The sequence below is a fragment of the Homalodisca vitripennis genome, chromosome 1 (genome assembly GCF_021130785.1).
Source record: "Homalodisca vitripennis isolate AUS2020 chromosome 1, UT_GWSS_2.1, whole genome shotgun sequence".
NCBI lineage: Eukaryota > Metazoa > Arthropoda > Insecta > Hemiptera > Cicadellidae > Homalodisca > Homalodisca vitripennis.
This window is the reverse complement of record NC_060207.1, coordinates 171,585,936-171,611,783: the sequence shown is the minus strand read 5'-3', so window position 1 is coordinate 171,611,783 and position 25,848 is coordinate 171,585,936. Positions and strand designations below refer to the sequence as shown.

Here is a 25,848-nt window from a genome sequence, read left to right as displayed (position 1 = left end):
AGCAGTGAGTGGGTAGCACGCCCTTACATCTAAGCTAGGAACTGCCCTTAACACTTAGGAAGCCACAAAAACTGTTTACAGTTATCTCCCGCAATATACTAGACCTATCGATTTACCATTGCAACCAAATGTCTCGACGTTTGCTGTTGTTGATGCGACTCTGCTGGAAATTCATAAAGTTGCCTAGATTTAAGTGACACATTGGCTTTTATGCACCCAATATAGGTACTACTGGAAGGTATGAATGAACTAGGCAGAAGTGAACCCTCCTGCGGCATCCTTACACAAAGGTCAAACATAAGTGAAATTACTAAACTTTCCGTGCCAGTAATTATGGAACTGTAAGAATTGTGCATTCAATGCAATTATTTTTAGTTAGAGGGTAAAATTACTATCAAGATGAAGGCATGGAAATGGGTTTTCACTGTCTCCTATTTTAGCCAATATATTTATGAAGGAATTTGAGCAAAAAGTCTTGACTTTAGTTCAGTTCAAACCGAAGATATGGTGGAGGTATGTGGATGATACCTTTGTTGTATTTTCTCATGGAGACACTAAATTAAATGAGTTTCTTAATCATATAAATAGTATTTCTCATTTCATCTACCTCACAATTTAAGGTCTCAAACAAGGTTCCTTTTCTGGATGTGTGTGTATAAGAAAAAATGGACAACGCTTTTTCGAAAGAAAATACCCGGAGGAAAATATATAAATTATCTATGAAATGAAACCATAAAAAATGTGTCTAAAAAGAGTGGCCTACTCATTATTTAATAGAGGAAAGATTTTATGCTCAGATAATGTAAGAAAATTGAATCTGTTCCTAGACGCAATGGATACCCACAAACAGTAATTACAAGTGCAATCGAACTAGAAGAAACATTCCTGAGTCAGTCAACCAGAGTAGTGATAAATTTACGATTGTGTCAATCCCTTATGTGCCGGGATTTTAAGAGAAAATTATAAGAGTAGGTGTAAAATTCAACATTAGAACCGCGTTTATAACACACAAAACTCTTAGACAAAGTCTCGTTAAAACAACACCAAAAAATGGTACACAGGATTTCAAAAACTGTATTTACGGTAAAAATTTTAGTTGAAAAGTATAAAATGTAGTTACAATAGGGAATACATAGGCGAGACAGAAACATTTACTGTCCAGGCGAGAGTTTAGATTGTAGCATTAGTTCAGTCATTTACCAGAAGAAGAGATGAGATTGCAGATCTCAAAACGTAGTCATAGTGTATTTTTTCACTGAACGGTGGCAAATATCCGGAAAATCCTGTTTCCTTCCATCGTCAAAAACAAACTTCAAACAAAGAATGTTGTACATTATTTAGCAAAGATGAAATTGTGTTATCTTATTTTAAATGGAATAAAAGTAATAAAGGTACGTAAAAATATTAAAATCTAATAATATAAATATAGGTAGGAAATATTAGTAAACATCCCAGAACCCATAGTTTGAAATTCCTTTGTTTATTTAAAGATGAATTTATCACCATATTTACCATTTATATATTTATCAATTTATAACGTTTTCAAGTTTGCCCTTGATTATGAAATGCACTCGTATTACTTTGTGATTGTGTTTGCGTTTTTTAGTATTGTCAGCACAACTCGGAGTTTTTTTATTATTTCGATTCTAGCTTGCTGTACAGAGGTATATAACTTATCTGTATATAATTTCCGAGTCACATATTACTAGATTCTTGGTATATACAGGAATGAATTTCTCAGAACCAGGTCAAGTGTGCTTACAAAACTTGAGCGTGTTTCAGCTGCCAAGATTCGTATAGTCTAGTTCGAGTAGAATTTGTTTATTTCCTTTCCGTAATTAAATATTGGATGAAACATCCTTAAACAACTATTTTATACAACTGAACGCTATATTGGTGACGTTCATTTTTAATTTACCCTACAAAAGGAATCTGGGGTGTACAATACATAACTGTGTACAGTATAACAGAGAGAAATATTATTTTATTATCTAAGACAGATATGAACAGAACGTATGTTGCTGTGACGTCATATCGAATGACGTGGATGAATAAATTTTATTGGCTGCGGCCCGTCACGCCACCCTCCCCACCTGACACTTCGTCCTAGAGGCCCCTCGCCAGCATTCGCTGTTCGACAAACCTAAATAAATCACTCCACCTATGAGTTAACTTCCAATAATTTTCCCAGTCAACTTCAGGATCATTAGTTAAAAAACAATAAATTGTTGTATTTAGTAGTCTGAGTTTTGTTAAATTGTAAATTTATTGCATTGATTAATATGTTCTTTTTAAACCACGCCACCATCTGTAAAACTAGTTTAGTTCAGTAATAATGTATTATGACCAATAAATCTTTGAATCTCTGTGTATATAGATTAATTTTATTGGTTTAAAATCTAGTCAATCCAAATGAATAAAATAAAGCTCATGGATTTACATGTCTGAAGATTTACATTTATAAATCTTTGTATATATATTTTCAAGATCGGGAAAGGAGCAAGATCAGCTATGGAACAAAAAATAATAACCTCGAAGTAAATTACAATGACTATAAATACACACTTTTTAACTATCTTCTTAGCCGTGGGAAGAACGCAAACTCAACATTGGCGTCATAAATATGATTAACTCAAATTGGAAGTGCTCATAGAGACGCAAAACCTAAAAAAATATAATTAACCGCTAGTTAATTTCATAAAAGAAATTTCTCTTTACAGGACCAAAATACACCACAAATGTTGATCGAGCACTGTACAGGTTGGAAAAGAGATAGACAAAAGGGATAGAACTGCCAACAATCAGAAGCTAACTATCTCCTGCAGCTAACCACAGAGCAGTCACAAGCCAGCATAGGTCAAAAGCATGTTGATAAAATCATGCCAGTTACAACACACTCAAGTTTTGCGACCTCACGCGGTCTAACACAAACCCTTACTTAACAAATCAAGACTGTAAAATCATATTTTAGTTTTGTTAACAATTTCAAAATATTAACTTATTACTTTTGTTAAGAAACCTTAAGCTGACCTTATCGTAAAGAGCAATGATTGTGATCGTAACCAATTGATTTGTGGGGATATCCATTTAAAGTACTGGTAAAAGTAAGACAGATTCGGAAATGAAAACGTTATTAAGTTGAAAATACGGTTTTAGAACTTAAGCTACGGTTGTGTTGGCACCCGCTTTTTTATAACTATATAGATACTAAACTTGTTTGTTCAACCTCGTGCACATTTACGCCTTTATTTTCAGTAACAGAATTATAGATGTCTCACTCAACGATATTTTTATATAGTTAATCAAAAGCTTTTTTAACTGCTTTGTTCGCATATTATAAAAGCATACACATTACGAAAAGAACTAAAAATTGTTTAGATGCACAATGTTGGCTATAAAAATGAGACATCCCCCATAACACTAGGATAAAACTTAAGGGCATACAAGTAAACAAGCTTTAAGGTTGTCCTTATGGGGGGAAAGTCAAGAGAGTGTCACTACAGTAATTTTTGTTATATTTATAAAAGCGGCATCGTAATACAAATGTAATTTATCCTGTGTATATTTCTGAAAACATGCCTTATCGTATTTTTTATTATGCCTTATAATGATTGTTATTAATCAGTAAATAATTATTATAGTTTACTTCAGAACTAAATAAAAGTTTTGATAATATAGTACAGAAAATTTATTTCACAATTCATTAAATTCGTATGAGAAAGTTATGGTTAGTAGAGTTTTTATTTAATATCCCTTCCAGGCATTAGTGGTAAACCGTCTAGAATTTTAATCTGTTACCTGATGGATACTAAATCTAGGGTTGTTTTTTCCCTCTCCTTTCTTGCTCCGCACTGATGTCCTGAGGCATTAGTGCTTGCCCTATCGGAAGTTATAAATGCTTTGTGATCTTGATCCGATAGTAAAAAGTATAATTTATATTCTTATCTGAATAGTTAAGGTAGCATATAAATACAGTTTTGAAAGCACATAACGGAATTTAACATAATTGGTATCAATATTGCCAGGAAACATTGAAAGTTCTCATATTGAAGAAATAACCAAAGATTGACGCAAAGCCGATGAGACTTAAACTGTTTAATATTGCATGAGGGTGTGACCTGAATAGACGAAGGTCTGTTATTGAATATCGTCTGCTTACCATCTTTCCCCATTCCGCCTTCATTGCTTTGTTAATACGACATTGCATTGTATTGGAAGACTACATTGTGAAAAATTACATTTATTAGATGTTTACATTTATAAGAAAGAGTTTCAATAATTATAAATATAGTATTAGTTGTATAAAAAAAGTGTTTTGATAACATATTGTTTGGTTTCAGCGTATATATTGCATATATTGCATCAACAGTTTATTAGTAAGTACTGGTATTTAATTTGTCTTTAAACTCTTGTGGCAATGGAAGACAATTTATTTATTTATTTTTCCAACGGAATTACACCAGTAGTACAAATAAATAAGTTAAAAAAGTATAAACGATAATTAACACATAATATTTACTTAAATAATTAAATAACAAACAGTGTTCAAAATAAATAATCAACGAAAAAATGAATAAGTAAGAAATATAAGTTAGTTAACAAACAATGAGCAAAAAGGTAAAAAAAGACAAAGACAATAATATATAGTTAAATATCAAAACGAGCAACAGTAATAAATTTGTGATGTGTAAGACTATTGAAAGACATATCACGATAATAACAGTGTACCAAGAGGTTTTTGTGGATGACGGGAAAGCCGTTAAGCACTGTATTACTTTAGGCTAGGCTCTGTTATTTACTTATTTCGTTACCGGTGGAAAAGGTCATGATAAAACGTGGGTTCAAACCCGGGCAATCAGAATGATGGGCTGGGAAGAGAATATATATATATATATGTGTGTGTGTGTGTGTGTGTGTGTGTGTGTGTGTGTGTGTGTGTGTGTGTGTGTGTGCGTGTGTGTGTGTGTGTGTGTGTGTGTGTGTGTGTGTGTGTGTGTGTGTGTGTGTGTGTGTGTGTGTGTTTTATCTAGTTAGTAAATTTGATTTCACACCAAATATACATTTGGAACTAGAATATTTCAACGAACCATTTTCTCCGTGACAAGACTTATAGGAAACAAGCGAGCACCACGATTAACACACCAGAGACCATAAGCAAATTTTTATGACATGAAATCGTTGAAATTTTCACTGATGAGACATACGATATTGTTTAGTTATATAAACATTAATATAATGTTTAGACTAAACCATAGAAATAGGATGACATACCGAACTGGAATTAGGAAGCGAGAGTATGTGCTATACTGTATCAGGTCTACGAGGATACGATTAACAGAGGGTACAAACAAAGGCGGAGAGCCTAGTGGCTCGCAAATATATTTATGTGTCTGCTCGCTTAGATCTGTCTACTTATAATACCTTAAACCTGTAGTCGACACTCATTGATGGTAGAAGATATTTATATATTTTCTTGATCGAGGCAGTATAGCAAACTCAGGTGTGGCACCGTAAATAGATTCGACCGGAAGCAAATTTAAATTTACCGAAGTTGACTTCTCAGTACAGCATATGTCTATATATTTAATACATCGACCTAGTAAAGCAAACTGAACTACAGCACTGGAAACATCAATAAGTTTACGCAATGTAACTGGCTGGCAGTAAACTCTTTTTGGCCGAAGTAGGTTTCTAAGGCCAATGTATATTGTTTTTGATCAGGGCAACAGGACAAACTGAGCCGTGGCGCCAGAAATAAAAGTCATACGATCCATAAATCCTTTTATAGTTTCTGTGAAATTATACGTGAAACTGTAATCAAGAACACTCCCGTGAGTGAAGAAAATTTACAGATTTCCCAAAAGAAAAAAGGAGCACTACGCATGCAAGACCTGATCTAAGAGTCAGTCACTTAACCTGTAATCCTCTTAACCACGTAAATTATGTGTGGTTACTTACCTGCGAAAAATATCAGAGGGCTTCACCATATTACACAATTGGTAATTTAACTAACTAAGCTATAGACTTCGATTTTGAAACTTGCATGTGGAGCCGCTGTTAATAACTAGTACCACAATAATACTAATTGATACATAATATCTTAAAGTATTATTTTAAACTTACTTGGCACTTGGGCTAATTTAAAAAAAATTGCATTCTGTTTAGGGAATGATGTCACAAGTCCATTAATAATCAAACTTCAAGAGCAGCTGATGAAACACAAAAGCTTAAAAGAAAGTAATTTCGACATGTATGTTGCTGAGACAGTTGACCTCGTTTGGCATGACGTTCTCATTGTTGAACCGAGAAAATGAGACACCACTAAGGAAGTTAGATTTGTCTCTGAGACGGGAAATGTAACACTTGACTCTAATACTTTCCTCTGAAGTAGTTAAACCTTACGGAATAATAATGACATTTGATTTTTTTGTAAATATCATGTTGTATATAGACTACAATTTAAAAATGTTATAGTCTATTTAACGATTATAAATGATGTAGGAAATATTCACAGCCGCATGAGAGGATATAATAATTTATTTAATAGTAACTAGTGGATAAACGACTTTGATAAAATTTTAAGCTTCCACCGATCGAATTAGTGAGTTCTAAATGAGTTTAAAATGTGGTGTTTAAATAAGAATAACAATTATATCCCGATAAATCATGTATAGGCTATGATCTAATATTTTGTTGTATAACAGTAGGTGTCTTTTGTGAAGTTGGTTATACAACAGAAAAAAATATACTCGTAATAAGATTACCGGAAAGCCATAACTTTATGTTTGTACCTTCTATTCTTATAATTAGTTCAGTTACTTTTTATGTATGGGCAATATTAGACTTCTAAATCGCATAGTGCGTAAGCTGGCTGTAAAAACATTTGCTATATACTTACGTAGACTACGCACTCAGAACAATATTTTTTGCTTATTTTGATCCCACTTATGTTTTACTATCATTATTAAAGTTTTCTGACACATGATTTTGCTAGCGTGTTCATTATTCATAGAAAGAGATTCTTTCGGCCTTTTTTCAAAGCCAGAATATATGTTTGTCACAATATTTGTGTACTTATTACTTTTATAAATTTATTTCGACTTACATAACACATATGATTTATATATTAGGTTAATTTCCCTCAAAAGTTTCTTATTTATAAAATTATTCTTAGCTTATTATTAAACTTAAATAAAATTTTACTTAGAGTATGTTTCTCGACTTTCTCCCGGTGTGAAAAATTGGATTGAAGTTTGAAAGCCTGTATCTAAGACAGCAAGCTACCATATTTGAAGGATTAATTGCCGTTTATATTTATAAGGTCAATTAAAAAAGTTTGATAGTTTTTAAAGTATCACCATGTACTCACAATCTACATTGAGAACATATACCACCAAACTCTAGAGAACACACATCTTAATCGTACTCTAATTGGACGATTATTCGTTCCATTTTGTGAGGATTGTACAAATTAGTAATTTTCATATTAGTAAAATTAAAACAACAAAAAATTAAAGTGAAAAGTAAAGTGTTTTACTTTACTTTACTGTTATTTCATATTAGTGATGTTTGTATCGGTAGAATCTCCAAATTAAAATATAAAGCAAACTACGTATAGTTTCAATTTACATGACCTCCGATGATGTTTTCTAGAATTTTGAGAGTAAGTATACTCTGATATGTACAGAACTAACAACCGCAATAAAAAAACCTGAAGTAAAAAATATATACATATATAATTTGTATAGATGATAACAGGAAATTTAATTACTAATAATGATGAACAAAAGGAATTGATTTTATTACGATTAGAATCTGAATCTTTCCTGACAATGCTAAGCAATATACTTAAGATTCATTAATTTTTATCCATCAATGATTTTGTTTTCGGTAACACAGTATATGTATTACACAGGCTTTCAGTCAGGGATAAAAAGTTATCTAGTTAAAATTTAATGGTACATTTATGCAATTATTGTTAGTTACTATTTTAAATATTTACGAACTTTTCATTAGTTTAAACAGTCATTTAATGTATTCTGCTTCTATACAAAATACCTAAAGAAAATAACCAAATGTCATAAAAATTGGCGTAATGAATTATACAGATTAACAGCAGAATTTCTATCTCACTTTTTCTTAGTTCTCGTGTTTGTAAAGTCTGTTACATATAACATAAGTATGTGTGGATTAGAAAGCTTACAAGTCGAACAAAATTCTAGTCAGGGTGTATCAGAGAACTGTTGTTTGCGGTTCCCTCAATCTCGGTTGCCTCTTCCAATCGTAGCTACTTTTATGACTTGTCATCTGACCCCAATCTTGTTATAGTTCTTCACTCGGCCTACGGGTTGTTTGAAAATGTAATTCGACCGCGAGGGAATATGTTGCAGGCTCCATCAAACACAGTCCAAATTGGTCAAACTGGTTTGCTTTTACATTTATGGAAAGAAATCGCCGAGTCAACAAACAATGCTGTTATATTTCACAATCGTTCGTAAAGGTAGTTTTACTTTGCTGAATATTTTTGTTTCGAATGTATTTGAGATTTAAAAACAATGGGAAGTCTTTTTATAGGACCATGTCTTAAACTTCAAAATTATGGATTAATTGTAAATACTTGAAAATGATACATTAGAGCCTAGTTTATACTAAGCGACTGCTGTCTGTATAAATTATAAAACCTAGCAGCGAGTGACTTAAGTCGACGTGGCTTGTTGCCCTATTCTTTGAATAAGAGCGACAGTTGAAGTTTGTTTGCGTGATAAAACATTGTGTTCAGCTATCCGACTCTTGTAAGCAAACCCATCCTTAGAGGACTTTGCATGGAATAAGTCAATTCGTTCTTGTACTTAGTGGCCAACATTAGACTTGCGGGGACGTTTCAAGAGATAGTAAATCTTAAAGAATGCACAATGATCTGCAGCAACATTTTTGTATATAGTGTCTTATGTTTTAAAGAAGACAATATTGACTTTTTCATTTAGATATGCTTGTCAAAAAGTACTTAGACGATAATGGAATATAATAAGCAGAGGGGATACAATTCTTCGAAAACAGTTGACTTGAAACTTGAATGGTTTAAAAATATAGACTTTACTATGTGCAAAATATTGGAAAATAAAGTAGGGCAGTATATAAACTATAAGAACTGTGTTTTGTTCAAAAGTCTTTATCTGATACTTTCGTAAGGATTCATGTCTCTTCAAACCTATTTTTTAGAATTGAAATCTACTCTCTTGAGGTGTCAAAACTCCTATTTCCTAACTATACAGGAAAAACTAAAAAGTGTGACAATTAACTGCCACTCAAAAACTCAAGCTATACCAGATTAATATACCAACAGCTAGAGCTCCAGACTGGAGAGAATAGACCCTATCAATGGCACTGCATAGAACCAAGAGTACTAATCAACAATTCACTCGTACCAACAAAAATGTCTCAAGTACTGTATCTTTTGCAATAAAGTCTTCATCGAAACAAATTATTACATTAGTAAATCCAAGTTTGATACTTTTTAATCCTACAAATTAGTTAAAAATATCCTTTACATGATAACACTGCTGATATTTTTATTCATATTTTGTGTTATTTCATTCATACAAGTTTCAGTAATTGTGTACCTTCTAAAAACAATAAATAGAAATTAGTTTGAGCACAATTTGTAAAAATGTTGTTTTTACCTTCACAACGTCAGCTCACTTAAAAAGTTTTAATTATTTTATGGTTTTTTAGACTTAAACCTCGTTCAAAAACTTAATCTGGAGATACAGTTTTTTTCAGTACATAAGAAATTGTTTTAATACCTCATTCGCTACGAACAGGTTTAACTGGTACGTACATAACGTTTGAGAAGTACATGCTACGTTTTTATTGCCCTAGGCAGACATATTCCTGGCTCCGCCTTGCTGTCGTCGTTCTGGTAATCCTTGGTAACATTTTACATGCTGCCATGATGTATGTAACAAAAACATTGGATTTTTTCGTCCTCAATTTTTTTAAATGAGTGTAGTCTAGTCTACCTATTATAAATAATGAATTTTCACTGTGGAAACTTGAATGTGATAATAAAATTGTATTAGTATTAAGTTATTGCCTTTTTGTGGATTCATTAAATACGCTACGGACATTTAATGATCCTAGAAATGTAGTTATTATAAGTTAACTCCTAGACATTTCTTCTTGAAATACCTGAAAATGGCACATTTTATCCGTAGTCTTCTATCAATATTGTATTGTAATATTCGTTTGTAAAATGGTATAAGTAGAAGTTAATTTTACCATAATCTAGTAAAACACATAAAATGTTATTTTAAATAAGGTAATATTATAGAATAAAAAGTGCCATATAGAATAACGCTATAATAAAAGTATTATTTGGTTATAGACTTTGAATAATTCTTTAATTATATACTTGATACGTTTATGCAAATTGGATATTGCCTGCAGTATGTTTGATATTTTGACAGAATATAAACAACTGGGAATAAGTCTTCATAAAAATGTAAAGTGTACTCAAGACATAATATGCCCCAGATACGCTCTGTTCTACAGGCATAACTTCAGTTTACTACAAAGCTCGTAGACAACAAATACCATTTCCTTGTCTTCACTGAGTGCATCTCAATAAAGGCCGCCGTTTCATTTTATAGCCGATGGGTAAAAATAATATTAAAATTGAATTTCTTTAAACGATACCTAAATTTCTTAGTTCTTCATTGTGTAAATAAAAGCACTAGAAAGGTTTCTAAAACAATCTCTACAAGCTTTTAAAAGTATATGATGATTTGTTACGCTGTATTTATAAATAAAAATAATTTGTAAAGTAGAGTTGAACAATTCTTCAGTAAGCACAGATATATTAAAAGTTTGTCACGTCTTAGTATTTTCTGTTTTTATGAGCAGTTCGTCTATTTTATTTTATCCAGTTGACAAGAATTTTTTTTTAAATAAATTCTATTTAATGAAATGCGTATTCATTTCACCGTTAGATACGTATAAACTAACACTATCTGTTAAACTTTAGAATAAACTTCTCAGACTCTAAAGTAAATAAAACATACAAGCGAACATACAAAGTAATTAGAATTGCAAACACAAAGGTCACTAAAACCACTCGATCAACGTGATAATGTATTTCTATCTTCACTTAACTAATGAATATTTGATCTTAAATAAAGCATTACCAAATCATTAATTACCAAAATCAAGCATTACCAAAGTTTGTGTTGTGTTAATAATAAAATACAAAGGTTGCTATACAATCTTAACTACCCCTATTGAAACTTTTGAATCTGATTACAGAACTACGTGCATATTATCAACCCTGCGAATATTCAAGGAGGGCTTAGGGTTATCTGAGGAAGTATGGACTCCGCGTCTATGACCGAATAACTTATTGGAACTATTGGTAAAAAACTCTCATGAACAGTTAGGATACCTACCTGAAAACCAAAAGTTTTACTAATTTGGAGCTTTCTATATCACAGGGAAAAAAGGAAGCTAGTGTGAGTAGGGGAGTGGGTGTGGAAGAAGCAATCTTTAGCTTATGTAACACGTCCCTTTCGAAGATGTGTATTAACTGTTAGCTTTCATAAGAGTAAAGTCAGCCGACTCGATATGATGTCAACTGTAATCGGAGCCTGAGTTCAGCGGTGCTCTAATGTTCCATAGGAAGAAGGGTCAGGAAGAGTGCTTGAAGGACCAGCGGATCTGGACATTGAGCACTCAGGTACAGAGGTTAAAATTTCAGCCAGATGCGAGCGGTTGTGTGTCATTAACATCTCCTTAACCCAGAACAATACGCTCTAACAGAAACTCATTGTCATGTCACTCACTGAGCACGCAAAGATCTGGGCAAAGGTCGTATCAAGATAGTACGGACCAGCTGCAGGATGCTACGAAAGGTTTGAAAGAAAGAAACACTTCTTTATTGAGGCGAAAATTAGGACCATATGGTCCTTTCTTACATTTAACCTCTTAAAAATATGTCTTAACAAAGCAAATTAAGGCTAATTAACTATAACACTTACACTTACAGTATTCCATTCACTCTTCCATTCACACAGTCACAATTCAAAGAGCAGCCCCGCCGCTCGCCCCAATCATCCGGTCCAGGTATTTTCGTCTCAGCTTCGCCACGAAACCGTTTTCGGCTCTCAATTTGTTTGACAGGATCTGGTAAGGAGTTCCATAATCTACAGGCGGTAACGGTGAAGGATTGGTTATAGGTTTTGGTTTTGTGTATTGGAATTCTGAGACAGTGCATCAGACCGAGTCTCTCTTGCGCCACTCGCCGATAAAAACTGAAAGTTTTCAGATAAATATTTTGGTGAATCCGTATTAATAATAGAGTACAACAATGACAAAATTCGAATCGATCTTGAATCAGCTAATTTTAGAATTGATGATTGAATAAAATATGGTGTAACATGATCCCTTCGACGTAAATCAAACAGAAAGCGAATGCAGTAATTTTGTGCTCTTTGCAGTTTAGTGTTAAGGGCTACAGTCATGTCATTGATTACAGCGTTGCAGTAGTTAAAGTAAGGAAACACAAGTGACTTGATCAACAGAAGTTTAATATGAAGTGGTAGAAGTCCTTGCATTCGTTTCAGTGTGTGCACAGCAGCGAACACCCTGTTACAGGTGTACACCACTGCATCAGTCCATCCAAGTGTGTTGCTTATGATTAGTCCTAGACTTTTTACCCTTTCAACGTATGGTAAAAGTTTTCCGTCTACAGTTATTGTCGGTGTATTTTGTAGGTCAATGGAGTTGGCAAGTCGTTTATGGCAGACAATCATGGGTTGGGTTTTATCCGGGTTAAGTTTAAGTCCATTTTTTAAAGCCCATTGAACAAGTCGTTGTATGTCTTCATTCATCCACTTCACAGTCTGGTTTATGTCGATAATGTTAAAGTGTGAGTAGATTTGTAAGTCATCAGCATAACAGTGAAATTTTCAATGTCGCAATACAGTGTTAATGTCATTTATGTACAAAATAAAAAGTAATGCGCCAAGAATTGATCCTTGCGGAACTCCGCAGGTCACAGTTCTAAAATCAGAACATTGAATTGTCATTGCACACACACTGCTTTCTGTCCCTCAGATATGATTTTATCCATGCCAAAGCATTTTCAGAGAAACCTAAATTTTTAAGCTTTTTAAATAGAATGTTATGAATGATTGTGTTGAAGGCCTTGCTGAAATCGAATAGAACTAGTAAGGTATAAAGACCTCGATCCATGGCTAATCGAATGTCATCAGTTATTTTCAGAAGTACAGTTTCTGTACTATGGTTTTGGCGAAAGCCAGACTGAAAAACATTAATAATATTATTTTTAGACAAGAAATCAGATATTTGGGAATGAACTATTCGCTCAAGGCCTTTCGAGAGAGCTGGTAAGATACTAATTGGTCGGTAGTCTTGGGGTTCAGATGGAGATTTAAATTTATTTAGTGGACGAACTAAGGCAGACTTCCATTGTGTGGGGAAAACACCTGTCGTGAGAGATTTATTATAAATTGCTGTAATGACAGGGAGAATAGCAAAAGGTTTGGCTTGGTATCATAATCTTTTTTTGGCCTCGGTGACCTCCAGAGAACTTAGGAGGACTGGCCAGAAAGGGTTAAGCCATTTTTCAAGGAGGTACAGATTACAAGCAAAATGGATGATGGAATCGAAATGTATGCATTTAGTACAAAGGTTTCATAAAACGACGAAACACAATAAATCATTGAAAAAGAAGATTGATCGTAGACTTTTATGTTGACTCAATTTCTATGTTTCTGATTTATTATTTAACTGTATGACAACTTTCCAGCTTACCTATAAAAATGGGCAACCTTTATATACTCGGAATACGATGACAAGTACAATGAATTCTTCTGTTGTAGAAATTTGAGAGCGAAAACGGGGCTAAAAATATCTATAAGCCAAATCTATAGTACGAAAGATGGTCTCTGGCACACAGAATGTGCTGGTAACAGCATTTGGGAGGAGAAGGAGGGACTAGGCCAGTGGTATTTTCGTTGGATGAAATCAACTCATCAATTATCTAAGGTGTGTTCAAATAGAATTGTCTCCAAACAATAAAACTACACGTACAATAAGAAACTTTCCATAATAAAATAATTACTATTCCACTTTCTAAAAATCATGTTTATTATAAAATGAAATTGTATTGTCTTGTAAAAGGAAAGTGCAATACAGAACTCAGCAAACGTTATAGATGTTATTTTTTGGAGGCGTTAAAACATTGCAAACATCACGCTAACAAATACAAGAAGCTGTATTTTGCCAACTACGTCACAGAGCAAAGTAAAATGTTTACCCAGGATTACTGAAGCTCAACTGGCAAGATTACACCTGGAGTTCTCAACAAAAACTAATCTCGTGTGTAGAAACATCAAAACATATGTAAGCGTACAGTGATTTTTCACTACAAGGTAACATTCACTGTGGTTGTAACACTTATATTTATGTTTAAATTTATTGATTTATTCAATGAAACAAATATGTTTTACCTCTGACTATTTCGTTGTAGTTCCGTAGGTAAATATTATTAAAACTGCATTTCTTGCCTTATTTTTTTGATTAGGTTGACCAAGTGACACTTATCACTGAGGTGTTTAAAGACATTAATCATGGGGATAAATTGGAAAATAAATTCATTAACCAAATAAGCAAGGGTTCTTCTGGAGATATGGCATAGCTCGAAGTATCAGTAGCTCTTGAGAATTCTTCACATCCTATAGCACAATTTTTATAGTTCTGAAGTAATAGAAGGAAGGTTGAGATCATTTTGTCGCTTTTTAGATCTGTGGATACCCAAGTATAAGCTTACTTTCCTTTTCTGCGATAAAATACGCAATGGTGGACTAGGCATCACGTTAAACAAAATCCCTGGTTTGATCACTTCAGATTGCAAAACTCTTCAAAGCCATCATCAACCGTTGCAGCAGTCTGCCGATCCGATTATTTGGAAAAGTAAAACTCTTGGTCTTGTTTTTCCCTTACATGATGGAGAATATCTAGCTGTATGAATGTTTGCTTGATAAAGGGTAGCACGTAACACCTTGGTGGGTGGTTTTAACCTTAAGTAGATTCTTCGTACATCGTATCATCAACCCGAGAGTATTTATTCCACTTGGAATACCATATCGAGATTTTGCACTGTACATTGATACATGTTCAGTCATACCGGTTACCATGCATCGAAGACAGCTGGTGTTTATCTAATACGATGTAGTCATACAATGTAAGATGGTCACATTAAGAAAATCTTCATTTTATTCTGATCAGAAGAAAGTTAAACTTCAAACGCGATTACTCTCTTATTTTATATTCATTACTTTATCCGGACTTTCTTATATCAAAAAGAACCTTAAAACGATCATCTTATTTTAAAACTTTTACTTTTCCTATTCTCTCTTTCCATATTTTCCCTTGATATCACCTTTCACGTAAAGTCATTGAAAACGGTTTTAATTCTAAATCTATGTAACGGATTTGTAACAAATTATTTGGTGGTACATTTTTGGTACTATATGAACATTAAGGGTCATAAATTAGTAAGAAACTGTCTAACGTGATTAAATACTAAGTTATTTGTACCTCAAATTAACGTTTTGCTACTTAAGCAAGGACTCTTTATTTGAAGTTTTTTTAGTAAACATGATAAAGCGAAAAGGTAAAGTATTTTTCATAAGGTAACGACTGTGTCAATTTTGGCAGGTTTTAAAAAACCATATGTTATAATTTATAAGTGTAATTTATTCCTAAAACGATTCTTGACAGAAAAATCCCTTTAATTAGACAAATATCTGTAAGTATAATCTCTTTTATGTTTGTTTTGCAATCCTTCGAAACACCGTATAAGTATGTCTTTTTTTAATCTGTTATGCCATTTTTATTGAAAGTTAACTTTCCCTGACCAAAAAAAACATTTTTGTCTAAAAATGAAACAAAATGTTCAACCGGTTGTTGATTGAGAGCAACTGTTTACTGTGCCGTAATCTAGGTTCTCTCAATCGAGACCGCTTACTATCGAATCAGAGACTAAATCACGTGAAGACTACTGGTGGCTTCTGCTGAAAACACAATCAGCCGATGCAATCTAGCTGCGGCTCCAATGTTGACTGTCCACTTTTCTACGTCAATAGCTTTTCCCTCTCTCCTGACATTTAAATCCAAAGAGAAGTGTGCTTATTGGATTGTAGACTCGTCTTTATAACTCAGGGTGTATATAAATCAACGAGTAGATTAACTCCTTACTGTAAACAAACTAAGTACAATAATATGATATTTGAACATTTCACATTTTCATTCATATTGTTAAAAGAAAAAAATAATGAAGAGGAAAATCAATGTTGAAATTTTGTGATAAGCTTTGACTTCAATGCACTCTTTTGTTTTTTAATTACCACCTAGCTCACCGGAACTTTTATTATTTCATCACTGCTATAAAAAATAACTTAAATTAACAAAATATGAATGTATCGTGTATCAAGATATCTCGAGAAGAACTAAGTACAAAAAGTACATACGAATATGTGGACTTCAAATTTTGTATGTAACGTCATTTTTAAATAGACAAGAATGAGTACCATGATGGAGCATGTCCAACCATCATGCTGGCTGAGCGTTATTGAAGCCTATATTACACAATTTCTCAGTTTTTCTACCAGGTGGGTGTAAAAATGTATATCCTGTATAAGTATGTGCTAGTTTATCTGTCTGCATTACATCGCGAATATGAAAAGAGAGGTATATTTGAAACTTTGCAAGCAAGTAGAGTGAAGCATGTTACGTGAAACGAAGTGTGAATAGAGATTATTACAATATTTTTTGTCAGTTTTCTCAGCATTTGTGAAAGAGACTGACTTTAAAATATTACGTAAAAACTTGAAAAAAGTGTGAAATAAAATAAACTATTTGTTCTTTTATAAGATTAGTTGTAATTCTGAAACGATATTACCATAAACTATTATTCTATTGCTCCCATTACGAGCTTGTCCCCCAGTAACCGAGTATGTCCTATACTGTATCATTATACTTTATTTATTATATTAATTGTTACAACTAAAGTTTAAACCTTCCTTGCTGATTCATTTAACTACATTCTGATGTGTTTTGAAGCGTAAAAAATAAACACGTATTCTGTTTTTTAACCCTTTAACCATAAAAACAATAATGTTCAAAGAGGTTTTCACAATAAATTAAACATATTTTCAGTAGATTTGTAACACCCTCGTTCATCCATTCGTAATTACTTGCCTATCTAGGTTATCTGGATTATCCGTATTATCCGAATGTACTTTTCTGCATCGTATGACCGACAAAGTATCGTATATAGGCATTTATATCAACATTTATTTTAGTTCATTTTTATATTCCCAACTGGTTTGCGTTGTTAATGTTGTCATGTTAATATTTACTTTCTATTAGTTATATTTTATACAACCCATTCGTTTACCCCTGTATACCAACTGTAACTTTTCGAGTAGCTTTAATAACTGATATAAAAATCAATAAAAACGAAATAACAGTTTTAAAATTGTCCTGACTTTACAGGGAGATGTTAAACGTTATACAGGTTTCAACTTAAAAACATGTTTGATGCATTTTAAAATGATGGCATACCGACAAACAGTTTCTATGCCTAACGTCATGGCGTTCCATCAGCACGTTTTGTCCTAATCAAAACATACAAGTAAAAACTAATGAGATATGCAAATAAGATTCAGGTGACAGACAGGCAAAGACATGATGTACAAATTCGAATTTGATTGTAATATTTACAAAGAGCATTTGAAAGTCAAATCATGGCAATCATTTGTTGGTTTACGTGTTTGACATAATTGCTGTACTCATGGCCGGCCTTAATTATACTGTCTTACTGAAGAATCATAACTACATGCAGAGCCGTCATATATACAGGTACAGGGCCCTCAGGGGCTGAACAAATTTAATTTCTTTTTTGTCTGTATGCCTGCCCACACGATATCTCGACATCGAACTAACACTTATGAAAGCGTTTATATATTATACGTTTGAAATGTTGCATGAATCTTCATTTCTATATAAGCAATATCGAGTTCAAATCTGGTACATGTCACTCTATGGGATTTGGCTGAGCGTTAGTGAACAGTTCATATACTTTTTATGCCTAACCATGGTGGCAACGAGGAAATAAAATGAATTTTAAAGAAAATAAGTACAATTATATGACATTTTTAACGCACGTAACTTAATAAAATGAGCTATAGGTTTTGTATGTTATCTCAGTGAAGCCTGTTGCGCGACACTTAGTGTGGTGTACTTCTGTTTATAAAGCCTTTCTAACTATTTATAAGTTTTGGCTGTAATAACGGGACAGGCAGACAAAGTTAATATGAATAAGATACCCATGGTTTAAAACCACCGCAAACTCAGAAAATGTCTAAATACCAACGCCAATATTTATTAATCCAACGTTGTTTCTAAGGATCACAGTCACGTAACTGTAACAAAACCGTAGATCATTATATTCTTTCTGCACATTTTTCATCAATGAAAGTACTTTTAGCAACCCACATAAGTTACAAATCTGCTGAATTTGGTTGAATCGAAAAAATACTCGTATATTTACTCAGTTAATATTTAGTGGAAGAGACTTGTAGACAGATGGCGGGACAGAATGTGGTCGGCGTAGGCGTCGATATGACCGAAGCCCCTCAAAGGCTCCCATAACGGCCACATTGGCCCAACAAAACAGTTCTAGAATACCTACATCATGCACACGACAAGTTTGCCTTTCTTCTCAGGTAAGCCGCTCCCATTACACGCCACACTACACGATCGTGTTTACCTCTTACTACACGATACTTCTTGGAAGTAACATGACGATTTCACCTGTAGCTCGGTAAATGATTTTGCCTTTAGTGGCAGAATAAAATTAACACATTTAAAATACTATTTAAACTATATTTTAAATACCTCATTCAATATATTACACATACATTGTAAAACCTGTATTTTTGAAGTACAATAGTATTTTCTAATACTTAAAATCTTTTTAAAGACATAAAAGTACGAGATCTCCATTTTTCCGTACCCCAATTTATACCATTATATTGTTTTTTTCTTGATTACCAATACAACCAAAGATATCATTTACATTGCTAAAATTGGTTCTAAAATAATACATCCACCTTGATATTATAAAACATTATTAACTAAGTGACTCTGAATCTTAACCTCCATAATTAATTAAATATTTTCTGCATTAAAACAAACTAGTATCGTGTTATTTTTAAATTAAGCAACGAAAGTAGCATTTGACACTCACTTTATGAAATTAATATTTATTAAGTGTCGGATTAGGTTGCTCTAAGTATGCCGAAGGTGTAATATTGTACGGTTGAATACTTACAAGCATATTTAGCTTGTAGACTATCTCAACAATAGACTATCTAAATTTAATAAATTTAGAATAGTTGAATTTATTATGTGTTTCAAACTATGGACTTTTCATCGTAAGGGTACATGTAGGAACGATTTTCTTAATGAGATAAAAATAAACACAGTTGCTACAATATAATGAATGAACCTTAGATTTAGCATTAGTAATTATATTTTACTATTGTAAGGGAGTATCAGAAAAGGTGTGAAAGATGTATTTAATATAGGGTTATGAAAGAATGCTTCACAAATTAGCAATTTACATTGATAATATTGGAGTAAATCTAACTGATCATTGAACTGTCAGATATTGCTTTGTATTATTTAGTAAAATTTCCTTCCTTTCTTAGATGGTCCATTAGGTTTATTTGTTTTTACTGATTCTGAAAATATAGATTGATGTGTTAACATAAAACATAACTAACATTTGAAGGTGTTATAAAAGAGAGATGTACTTTTCAGCCACTACAAATTCAGCCACTCGCGACTTCTTTCTTGGAAAGTTGTCTTAACTCGCAGTTTCAAGTTTGTAACCGCCTTGTAATACCTAACGAATAATACAATTCTTTGGAGACATATAAAATGCTGACTCTTGAAGAATTCGGTAAAGCTAGAATGACAGGTACAGGAACTATATGTTTATAATAGACAACTAAAGAAGTGCTGATCGAAAATGCTACCACACTCGCTATAATGTAAGCAGAACCGTGGTTGATGGCTAGAAGTAAGAATAAAATACATCCAATTCATATTTATTTTTCCCCAAAAACGTTAGTTGAAACAAAAATTTCGTATTTTATAAATAACTTTAATCTATTTTTACATTTAATTATTTATTTTCGAGGCCATGAAAAGAAAAAATATATTTAAAACCAAATTAGCATAAATGTTTTTTGTTTGGAACTATTTTATGTAATCAATATTATTAAATAAAATGATGCAACGGATTTATCGAAAGACCTGACGAGCGGCAAAAGCACAGATAGACGGACGTTTTACTTTTTATTATTCCTTAAGCATATTTAAACAATACAATAAATATATGCAAGTCATATTTGGTATAAGAAGAAAAATTTCCATAGCTCGAATGTGCACCTTTAGACTTTTTGTCACACTGCTTTAGGGAAAATTTTAAAAAGCACTTTGAATCACAAAGAAAGTTTGGCCAACAAAAGTTGGCAACAATGATATCAGGTGATTAATGAACCCCTTATTGCTCAAGCAGTTCTGGTGCTGTAATTAACGGTCCCCTCAAGATATAAGGACATTTGTCATTAATGCCTCTATTTCTTTAAACATTATGAAATGGAGATGTTCTAAATTACTCTTTAATACTATTTTAAATAAGTTTTAACGACTCAAACAAAGGGTCCGGAGCACTTTGAAACCTTTTTTATGATTCCGATGGTATCGCGTAAAGGAATGAATACAAGATAGTTCCGTTTTTATTTTAAAAAGCGATTGTTATTTGTATAACTAAGTCCTGCGGTACTCAAAGCTTGAACTTGGAGCAAATGCAGATATTTTGAAACGTAGGTTAGGTTATACGATTACACTGTGATTATAATCACAGTTTCTTGTTTGGACAACTAAAAAACATATGTTTGGTTTTTGTGATATAATTTTTAGTTACTGTATTAATTCATTAATATTGTGCACTACTAAGAATCTAGAATTATTAATACAAATTAAATCAGTATATTATACTTGACTGGTTTTGAGTAGCTATATTTTACAAACATTCGCGGTGTTGTTACTGAATAATAATAAATTGCTGGAATAGTGTTTTAAATACACTGGCTACTTTAGTAATGTTCCTCATAGAATCTTACTCGTTTCCTTTGGCTTAGTGCCAGCCTTTGTCTATAGATTAAATAGGGAATTTAGGCATCTCATTTGTGAAAGATTTTGTGCGGATATTTAGAGATCCATTCAATATTATTAGGTCAAGTCTTGAGATACCATAGTAAAACTGCGATCTGTGCTCCATAAACTCGTATCTACCACAAACCCTGAATTGAGCGCTCTATACATACTCCTTCTCCAATTTTAAAGTAACATACATTAAATATTAGCCCTATCCTAGAAAATGATTGATTTTTCGCTTGTTATGACTCATGCTGCTATAAATATAAACGATGCTGATAATATGAATGCTGCTGCATACTAATGTAAATTTGCTTATTTAAACACAACATAATATTATACAATATTATATTTTAATCTTGTACATCTTATTCACATGCAGCATCAACTAGAATGAAAATAAAACGGTTTTATCCAATAAACACCAGGAAAAGAATACTAAAGTAGGGATTTGTTTGTGAAGGAATAAGAAAGTGGCAATGGAGACTGGAATTACTTTAGGAGTAAACAAACCCAAGAGTCACTGTTGTTTTGGACACTACCACTGTCAAACTTCATAAAACTCTGTTCACTCGTAAAATATTGTTTCCAAAATGCTATTTATTTTAGACTGAAAACATTCTAGCTATAAGTTGCCACATGTTATGTGTCACCAAACTGAAATATTATAACACGGCTGTTTGCTTGTACTTATAGCCTAAGAGCCGAGAATTGATTTCCACTGTATAAGTACACAATCTGATTTCTTGAAATTTATGGTCACCTTTGCTACTTTTGGTGGAGGTAAAAATCCAAAGGTATCTAAAGGGTTAACATATAAAATGATATTTTATTTCCAGATTATATTTGTCCTAGTTTATTACACTTCAGACTGACTGCCAGGACATATATAACAGTTATATCAGTGTCAGATAAGTACTGAAAGTTACCACTTTAAGGGTCCTTATACGATATCATTTTACATTTATTTACGAGTCTGAAGTATGCAAAGAAAATACGGTCTAAGAAAAAACTATTATTTTTTATTATTAACCCTTTCCATCCTCTTATCTCACTTTCTTTCTCCATCGCGGATAACGATCGATGTCATTCTCCGTATTTCGTATCCGGTAGAAAGTACCGTATTTAAAGAAAATCCAGGTAGTGTTCTGATAAAACCCAAATTGGCTATTGGCTCTTGGTTGATATTAGCACACACTTGGTGATAAGTAATAAAGCTCTGACTGTTCAAACACTTACTTTTGGAGAAATATAAATACGTTTTTGACAATTTTAGTACAGTAAAACCGTACTATTTCAAACCCGACATTTCTTACTTTTTCATTTAGTATTCATATATTATTCATTTGATAATCCTCAAAAATGCCAATTTTTGTCCCTCTTATTCCCACTCTCAAACATTGCTAGCTACTTGTAGCAAGGAACGAGTGACAACATATTTTGATACGATTTACGGTCCAAAAATATCAATTTTTCGCAGTAAATAGAAAGTAAAAACATTTGTGGTTTTTATATTTAAATTCATTATTTTAATTTAAAATATACTTATTTTAATTTAAGATATACTTCCTTTAATTTGAAATTAACTTATTTTAATTTTTAATGTGAAGCCGTTAGTTTAATAAGTACTACCAATTTTAGTGTTTTACGTTGTATTACGTTATTCTTCGGAACCTTTATCATCTTAAAACCTTATAGGACAGAATTTATAGTATTTAAATAGTATTTAGAGTATGTGTGAGGACTCAACATAGAAAAAATACTGTAATAAGACAAACATGTTTGAAAGTACTATAAACAGACACCATATGTAACGTTGTTGAGTGGACATGGATTATAAATTCGTTCGTGGGGTATTGGAGTACGATCTTGACAGTTTTGGTAGAAATCACTAGGAAATTATGATAAAAGCCTTGTTCACTCTTGGGAGACGAGAAATGCAGCAACGATCTGATAAACTCGTTACATTCATTGTAATCACTAAGAAATTATGATAATAGCCCTGTAACTCTTGGGAAACGAGAAATACAGCAACGATCTGATAAACTCGTTACATTCATTGTAATCACTAAGAAATTATGATAATAGCCCTGTAACTCTTGGGAAACGAGAAATACAGCAACGATCTGATAAACTCGTTACACTGGTTGCAATCACTAAGAAATTATGATAATAGCCCTGTCACTCTTGGGAGACGAGAAATGCAACAACGATCTGATAAACTTGTTACATTGGTTGCAATAACTAGGAAATTATTATAAAAGCCCTATTCACTCTTGAGAGACGAGATGTACAACAACGACTGGTAAACTTGTTACATTGATTTTAATCGCCATAAGATCATTATAATAGCCCTGTTCAATATATGGAGACGAGATATGCATCGATTTTAAAAACATTGATTGCTATCACTATAAGAATATTATAATAGCCCTGTTCACTCTAGGGTGACGAGATATGCAGCAACAATCTGATAAACTTGTTACATTGGTTGCAATAACTAGGAAATTATTATAAAAGCCCTATTCAATCTTGAGAGACGAGATGTACAGCAACGATCTGGTAAACTTGTTACATTGATTTTAATCGCCATAAGATCATTATAATAGCCCTGTTCAATCTATGGAGACGAGATATGCATCGATTTTAAAAACTTGTTACATTGATTGCTATCACTATAAGAATATTATAATAGCCCTGTTCACTCTAGGGTGACGAGATATGCAGCAACAATCTGATAAACTTGTTACATTGGTTGCAATCACAAAGAAATTATTATAACAGCCCTGTTCACTCTTGGGAAACGAGATATACAGCAACACTCTTGGGAGACGAGATGTACAGCAACGATCTGATAAACCTGTTACATTGATTGCAATCACTAGGAAATTATTATAAAAGCCTTGTCACTCTTGGGAGACGAGATGTACAGCAACGATCTGATAAACTTGTTAAATTTGATTGCAATCACTAGGAAATTATTATAAAAGTCTTATCACTCTAGGGAGACGAGATGTACAGCAACGATCTGATAAACTTGTTACATTGATTGCAATCACTTGGAAATTATTATAAAAGCCTTGTCACTCTTGGGAGACGAGATGTACAGCAACGATCTGATAAACTTGTTAAATTTGATTGCAATCACTAGGAAATTACTATAAAAGCCTTGTCACTCTAGGGAGACGAGATGTACAGCAACGATCTGATAAACTTGTTTTAATTTGATTGCAATCACTAGGAAATTATTATAAAAGCCTTGTCACTCTAGAGAGACGAGATGTACAGCAACGATCTGATAAACCTGTTACATTGATTGCAATCACTAGGAAATTATTATAAAAGCCTTGTCTCTCTTGGGAGACGAGATGTACAGCAACGATCTGATAAACTTGTTGCATTGATTGCAATCACTAGGAAATTATTATAAAAGCCCTGTTCACTCTTGAAAGACGAGAAATGCAGCATCGATTTGAAAAACTTGTGCATTGATTGCAATCGCTATAAGATCATTAAAATAGCCCTGTTCAATATATGGAGACGAGATATGCATCGATTTTAAAAACTTGTTACATTGATTGCTATCACTAGGAAATTATTATAAAAGCCCTGTTCACTCTTGAAAGACGAGAAATGCAGCATCGATTTGAAAAACTTGTGCATTGATTGCAATCGCTATAAGATCATTATAATAGCCCTGTTCAATATATAGAGACGAGATATGCATCGATTTGAAAAACTTGTTACATTGATTGCTATCACTATAAGAATATTATAATAGCCCTGTTCACTCTTGAAAGACGAGAAATGCAGCATCGATTTGAAAAACTTGTGCATTGATTGCAATCGCTATAAGATTATTATAATAGTCCTGTTCACTCTTGAAAGACGAGAAATGCAGCATCGATTTTAAAAACTTGTTACATTGATTGCTATCACTATAAGATTATTATAATAGCCCTGTTCACTCTTGGGAGACGAGATATGCAGCAACGGTTTGAAAAACCTGTTCATTGATTGCAATCACTAAAAGATTATAATAATCTTATTACCTCCTAGTCAAACTAGAAATGTAGCAACGATCTGATAAACTTCTTTCATTGATTGTAATACCTAAGAATCAGAAAGGGCCGAATGAGATTAAATAAACAGTAAAGAGTTTTGCCTAATTAAGTAAGAAAACATTATAAAACATGGTCGAGGAAAATTACAAATTAATGTTTTTCACTCAAACTAAAATACGTTGTCCACGTTAAGTACAGTGTCTATGTACATGGCAAGCTTGTATCTGTCACGTCACGTTAAGTACAGTGTGGTAAAAATCTGTATCTGTCTGACGTACTGCGACTGTACAGGTGGTAACAATCTGTTGTCTGACAGTAACAATGATGTATAGTGCCGAAATAACCGTGCGTGTGATATGATATCGACAGCCGTGGTATAAATCACCAAATACGTTGTGCGCGTTAAGTACAGTGTCTATGTACATGGCAAGCTTGTATCTGTCACGTACTGCGACTGTACAGGTGGTAACAATCT

At 32.9% G+C, this 25,848-nt stretch overlaps 1 protein-coding gene across 5 annotated transcripts in view; it reads left to right on the top strand.

The window, feature by feature from the left end:
* LOC124352731 (Kv channel-interacting protein 4) overlaps positions 1–25,848 on the top strand; it is a 344,993-nt gene that overhangs the window by 210,461 nt on the left and 108,684 nt on the right. The window lies entirely within an intron of this gene.